The sequence below is a fragment of the Eurosta solidaginis genome, chromosome 4 (genome assembly GCF_040869045.1).
Source record: "Eurosta solidaginis isolate ZX-2024a chromosome 4, ASM4086904v1, whole genome shotgun sequence".
Lineage (NCBI taxonomy): Eukaryota > Metazoa > Arthropoda > Insecta > Diptera > Tephritidae > Eurosta > Eurosta solidaginis.
This window is the reverse complement of record NC_090322.1, coordinates 144,515,374-144,521,458: the sequence shown is the minus strand read 5'-3', so window position 1 is coordinate 144,521,458 and position 6,085 is coordinate 144,515,374. Positions and strand designations below refer to the sequence as shown.

The window sequence follows — 6,085 nt, the reverse complement described above, 5'->3', positions numbered from 1 at the left end:
CAGGCGGACATGGCTAAATCAACTCAGCTCTTCATCCTGATCATTTCGGTATACTTATTGGTGGGTCTATCTATTTTCCTTTAAGGACTTACAAATTTTAGATTCGTGACAAAATTAATATACCATTTTATTTTCATGAAAGGTATAATAAGCTGATCATTTTAGAATATTGTAACAAGTGTGTCAGCTTGCTTTATTGTTGCTGTGGCTCCACTTACCTAGTATCAGATCAGCGATGTAAGCATCACGCAGTGTCACCAATATTCGTCACAATCTTTTCACGTATGAATGACTATCGGTGCAACTATGTATGTAGTTACGGGCTACCATGGCGTATGGGTAACATATTCAGTGAAACGCATCGTCGCAGACGTCCACGTATCGAAAATTATTTTCATTCGGAAGATAAATATGGAACTGTCAAACTAATCATAAAAACAAGTAACAAAGTCTAAGTTCGGATGAAACCGAACGTTGCATACCCAGCTGTGCACATCAAACGCTGTTGTTGTTTGCTTTGTGTGATTAATAGTGTTATAAGGCTGCGCATTAATACATATGTCACCCGGTCTATGAAAAGGTGGCTTATGACTCAAAAAATATTACTACTACTAAGAAACTGAAGAAATGCATTGTTTATCTTTAACAGCTGTTTCTCGCAATTTCTTTTTTGAGTCATAAGCCACCTTTCAATAGACCGGGTCGCATATATGGTTCTAATCTGAACTTATTTTCGTTCAAAAAAAGCAAAAAGGATACAGAGGCTACCACTAATGAGCTTCAACGAGTAGAAATGCAGTTTAACAGTTGTAGTTATGAAAAAAATGTTTATGCCAAATTTCGTTAGGATTGGGAGATTTTTGTTCGATTTATGGCATTAAAAGTACTTTGGAAAGAGTAACAAAAAAGGGGCCTCATCTCAAGTCTCTTGCCGGCAACACTTGGGGTAAAGATAAATAAACGCTCATCACTACTACAAAGCAATTGGCTGGCCGATTGAATGCTACGCGACTCCGATATGGTCACAAGTGTAAAGGTTACTCATTGCAAGAAAATACAGGCCTGCCAAAATACTGCACTGAGAACCGCTACGGGCTGTCTTCTTATATCCCCAGAACACCATATACATAATGAGGCGAGAGTACTCCCCATTAGCGAGAGAAATGAAATGCTAACCAAACAGTTTCTGTTGAATAGCCAGAAACCTGGGCATCCCAACAGACATCCGACTGATGAGGCTATACCGCCCAGGGGCTTAAGCTGTCGTCTCCGTAAGCATTGTGAGGAAATACGGCTCCTGAGAACACAGTGGTATGAAGTAAAAAAGCACAAGCAGGTCCCCAGTGATATCCACAAACAGGCGTCGGACCTCTATTTCAGGAATTGCCCGGCAAATCCGGTACTCAAATAAAAATACCCATAACTCGCAGAAGAGGAACGCACTTTCCCTAGGGAAACGCGTGTCACTCTAGCTCTACTTCGGTCTGGGTACTGTAACAGGTTAAACTCTTACCTATCCAGAATCAACCCCGACATACAAAATGTATGTCCTGCTTGCAATGTGTCCCCACATGACACCAATCATCTCCTCAATTATATTGTGGAACCAACGCCTCAAACACCCCTCTCATTATGGTCCACCCCTGTTGAAACAGCAAGTTTTCTTGGATTCCCGTTAGAGGATATTGATGACATTTTGTGATCGGTCGCACCTATTGGATGGGGCGAAGCACTGCTACAACAACAAAACCATCGAGTAATTTTTGTAGGGGTTCACTGTAATGTAATTTTAACAGGCGGTTCGCACTGTGAGCCAACTATTGTGTTCGAATTGTGAAGAGTGAGAAAGTTGAATGAGGGTATGGAAGGAGTAAAGAGCCAAAGGGCGTTTAGCTAAGAAGCATACGATGACGAAGAGAGGTAGAAGGAGAGGGTGAGACGAACATTTTTTTATTTCGAATTTGTCGACTACGTTGCTTGGAATTTAGATGCCTATTTATTTTAAGCTTATATAACAACAAAATAATTTTTATTATAGATACCTAATCATGTAACAACACGTATTCTACGAAGAAAGCAAAAACAACAAATGAAACCTTTTTATTGTTTAAGCATTTAACCGCATTATCTAAGTGGTCTGATCTGTAAAATATTTGCTTTTAAACCGCTAAAAACAGCATTTTCACTACAAATTGTGAGCCGCTGGGTGTTGTTGCATAAGAAGTTTTACTAATAATCGCGTTTCAAGTTTTTCCAATATGAAGTTCAAAGGCTTAGAATTGGCACTGGTAGTTTGTGGTAAGTGGTGTACTTTAGTTTATAAAAAAAATTTACAAAATGTCGGCAAACTTTTTCCCAAGCTACGTTCCAAGACTTATAGAGGGGGGTTCAACTAAGTTAAATCTTTTTCCGCCTGCACTCAAAAGAGGACAGCAGAACTTCGAATAACAGAGTGAAGAGCCTCAACGAATAGGCCTAGACCTATGGTGTCATTGTGTTTCTCGTAAATACTTTACTGACAGTCATCAGCAACAAGATTAATATCTTAAACCTGAACTTACTTCCTCTTGACTGACAAAGTTCCGGCTTTTGTAGAACTCAAATGCAAAAAAATTTGATTCAAGTTGAGCTCGAGACTAAATTACTAATTTTAATTTTTTTGAAACGGTTATGGCCGTCTAACTATTATGGCAAGCCAGTCGATTCTTCGTTGCGTTAACTAGCGCCAATTGGCCACACAAAGCGAATTTAAATCGTTTTCCAGCTCTTCTTTCCAGCGGAGTGGAGACCGTCCGTTTCCTCTGATTTCATAGGCGGGTACAGATAAGAATACTTTTTTAGCCAGAACAGCATCTTTCATTTGCACAACTTGATCTAGCCAGTGTTGTTGTTGTAGCGATAAGGACACCCCCCTTGGGCAGTGTTATTGATGTTGATGGTCCTTTGCCGGATGCAGATCCGGTACGTTCCGGTACCAAGCCCGACCATCTTGGGAACGGTTTTTTAATGACCAAATGAGACCTTCTAGGCCATACCACCCTCCCACCCCCTAGATCCATGAGAAGCTCGGGGTCGCCATAGCCTCGGTTGTCAATGAAACAGGATTCCCCACGGATAGGTGAGGTTGACAGCTGGGTTTGGAGAAGCTATAATTGCGCTGGCAACCTGAAAGGGTTGCGCTACACAACCCCTTGAATCTATTTGGAATTTTAATCGCCTCTTACGACAGGCATGCCTACCGCGGGTATATTTTAACCCCCTAACCCGCTGGGGGATCTAGCTATTGTCACCGCTGTGTTTTAGTTCACGAGGCTGTAATGATGACTACATTAATCTCGTACAGCTCGTCATTAAATATTCTTCTATACTCGCCATCGCCGTCGTGTAGAGGCCCATAAATCTTTCAAAAAACTTTTCTATCTAGAACTTTTCTATAGAGCATGATTTTCGTTTGCCGGGAGTGGACTTTAACTTTCAAATGCCTATCTTTGTCGGGCGAAATAACTGGAGAGATCAGGGAAATAGCTGTTTATTTTATTACATACCTTCTCGATGGGTATGCCGGGCCTAGAGGCCATTATCGTGCAGTCTTCAACGTAGGCTACAATGGTGATTCCTTCTGGTGGCAGAGTAAGCCTTGATATGTAGAAGTTAAACAAAAGCGGGGATATGACACCACCCTGTGGTACCGTTTGTTTAATTCTTCTGAGTTTATATCTTACGTTCCTGAATTCCACCCTTTCCTGGCGACCAGGTAGATAATTTGCCATCCGCTTTTTGACACTTGGAGGAAGGGAGAACCCTTGCAAGTCTTGCAGTAGCGTGCCGTTATTGACTGTGCCAAAAGCTATTGATACGTCTAGTCCGCAATTTATCTTTATGTTGATGGTATTTAGCGCAGTGGCAGTTTTCGAAAGCCATACTGATGATTTGCAAGACGCAAGTCTGCAGTCAAATGGGGAAGCAGAATGGCTTCAAGCTTCTTGGCTACTGGCTATAGGAGAGGTTTTGGATGATGAGATTCTTGGCTGGTATCCCATGATTTAATAGCAAGGATGAGGAAGGAGGACAAAGACAGGATGAAGATATGCGCTAGATATTTAAATTTCTCTTTGCCAAGTTTTTTAAGCATCGTCATGGCTACGCCATCTCGGGCTACTGCTTTAGATACTTTTGCATGACCGATGGCATTTTCAACCTTTTTGGAACGCGCTGTTTTTGTGCTTGTGTGCGCATCTTTTGGTCTGCCGTCTGACTTTGTCTTTGTGTTTATACACAAGCTGCCTGATGTGCTGGTTTATGTCTCTCTTTTGGGGATACCCATTTAAATAAACGAAGTATTTTACTATATAAAAATTATGTCCACCAACATTGGCGTGGTTGCCAAGCGCATGTGGGATGACTCTTTGTTAGATGAGAGTAGGTATTTCGTTTTGCCGTCATTCACCACCAAAATCATCTCTTCCGCTTCTGTTCCCAGTTTGGAGTAAGCAGAACTTAGGCGCGGGTGTTCAGGCCGATGTCGCTAGCATACGCCAGTAATTCAGGCTTTTAGAGCACATTGTTCCAGAGCAATTAAGGTCTGCTTTTTTATTGGCGCACAGTGTAAATCTGGTCGTTGGTAGGTTTACCAGGTCTAAAGCCGCACTGAGAGGTTTATTCAGCCGATTCACGGTGGTCTTCAATCTTTTGCACAAAACACTCGACAGGATCTTATATTCCCTTTTTGCGGACTGTGCAAAGAACAGTTTGATTCCAATGGTAGAGCTGTATAAAAACCATTAGACTCACCTGCGTCGGATCGGATTGAAAATATTGAGTTTGGTAAATTTTTCGGGTGAAGCAAAGAGTTGTCTTAGTTTTTAATACACTCACAAACTCTCTTTATACGCTTTAGCTTACTAAACTTGATCAATTTCAGGTTGATGGCAAGGCACCAATTAAGAAGCAGAAGATGCGAACTCTATGACGTTTATAATTAGTATTTTTGAACATTTTGCTATTTTTCAGCTTTTCTCATTATCATTGAAATGACAAGTGGTGAGGATACGGAAGAAGAAATAAGTGCAGAATTGGCAACAATGCCACATGACAGTTTTGAGGTTATGATACGGAGAAAACTAAACGATACAGAACTCAAAAACAAAATTCGTTCAATTTATAAAAAATTCAAAACAACTGTTCGAAAAGTACTTGGTAATGAGCGTGTGCGACGGCTTATAAAACGTCTTGTGAGAAATCCGCACTAAGGGGCCGACAAAACGAGCGTAAGTCCATGAGCTAAGCAAGTCCTGTGGCATAATTTATATTTTATTTGAACAGCCCAGAAAAATGTCTTATGCAATTATAATAAAATATAAATTTGCTTGAAATAAAATGAGTGGCAATACTTTTTTCGGAAATAAGATTTTTTAGCAGATAAAAATCAAGTGTGGCGGTGAAAGAGTGAGAGAGAGAGGAATGGGCCAGGTTGTACTTCGGAGTAAGCGCCTACTCGAGAACCCCTCGGCTTAGCTAAAGTTGCCTGATGGAATAAAGCGCAACGGAAGTTGAGGGTGGTGCACAGAAAATATATCAACTTACGACTTTAAACTAACTTTGATAAGGACTGTGATCAGTATCACAACAAACACCGAGAATCAATAGCGTTAGTTTATCATCATGTCAAACTTGAAAGACGCATCGCAGTCTGATTTGAATGTTTTGCTGCTTCTAACGCCCGCTTCTGTTTCCACGTGTGACTTCTGCATTCTTCTCGGAGTCATTGCTAGACTAATTCAGCCCCAATTTGGAACAATTTCAGGTGCACTGCGGGAAGCCGTGAAGACACTGAATTTTCCATATGCTGATATTACGTGTCCCAAAAACAAATAAATATACTTCACGTATATGCATATGTATGTAGATAAGTATGTATTGTCGTACCATTGGTTTGTTTTTATTTTTAAATGGCTTTATATAGCTTGACTCAGCATAGTAGAGATATACACTGCCGCCGAATGTCAAGAATATCGGCGCGTTACTATGTTTTCTACTCATTAAAGACTTTCTAGGCCGTTTATTGTTCGTGTCGAAAATTGATCCC

At 40.8% G+C, this 6,085-nt stretch overlaps 1 long non-coding RNA gene across 2 annotated transcripts; it reads left to right on the top strand.

Annotated features, from left to right (window-relative positions):
- Positions 1–267: 267 nt before the first annotated feature.
- On the top strand, positions 268–5,377 carry LOC137250437 (uncharacterized). Of its 2 annotated transcripts, XR_010952949.1 has the most exons (3): positions 268–282; positions 2,039–2,298; positions 5,011–5,377. It is a non-coding gene; the product is annotated as an uncharacterized lncRNA (long non-coding RNA). The 2 variants fall into 2 exon arrangements; XR_010952948.1 differs by lacking the exon at positions 268–282 and having other exon boundaries at positions 1,647–2,298.
- The last annotated feature ends 708 nt before the right edge of the window (positions 5,378–6,085 follow it).